A 457-nucleotide genomic window follows, 5' to 3' on the forward strand; every position below is an offset into this window, starting at 1 on the left:
CTTCTCTGCACAGCTCCTGAGCCACTGCCTGCTGGTGACTCTGGCCGCTCACCTCCCCGCCGAGTTCACCCCTGCGGTGCACGCCTCCCTGGACAAGTTCCTGGCTTCTGTGAGCACCGTGCTGACCTCCAAATACCGTTAAGCTGGAGCCTCGGTGGCCATGCTTCTTGCCCCTTGGGCCTCCCGCCAGGCCCTCCTCCCCTTCCTGCACCCGTACCCCCTGGTCTTTGAATAAAGTCTGAGTGGGCGGCAGCCTGTATGTGCCTGAGTTTCTTCCCTCAGCGAAGGTGCCAGGGATGGGCGTGGACAGCAGCTGGGACACACATGGCTAGGACCTCTCTGCAGCTGGATAGGGTAGGAAAGGGCAGGGTCGGGAGGAGGGGAGAGAGGAAGGAAGTTGAGCCATCGCAAAGTCCAACTGGAAAACCGCTGGACCCTAGAGTGCTTTGAGGATGCA

General features: G+C 61.1%; 1 pseudogene across 1 annotated transcript in view; it reads left to right on the forward strand.

The window, feature by feature from the left end:
• LOC105529765 overlaps window positions 1-252 on the forward strand; it is a 7,911-nt pseudogene extending 7,659 nt beyond the window's left edge. The window contains exon 4 of the transcript XR_001004563.1: window positions 14-252. The product of XR_001004563.1 is annotated as a hemoglobin subunit alpha-like (transcript). The remainder of the gene's footprint in view (window positions 1-13) is intronic.
• Window positions 253-457: the final 205 nt, after the last annotated feature.

The sequence above is a fragment of the Mandrillus leucophaeus genome, unplaced genomic scaffold, assembly GCF_000951045.1.
Source record: "Mandrillus leucophaeus isolate KB7577 unplaced genomic scaffold, Mleu.le_1.0 Scaffold78, whole genome shotgun sequence".
NCBI classification, from domain to species: Eukaryota; Metazoa; Chordata; class Mammalia; order Primates; family Cercopithecidae; genus Mandrillus; species Mandrillus leucophaeus.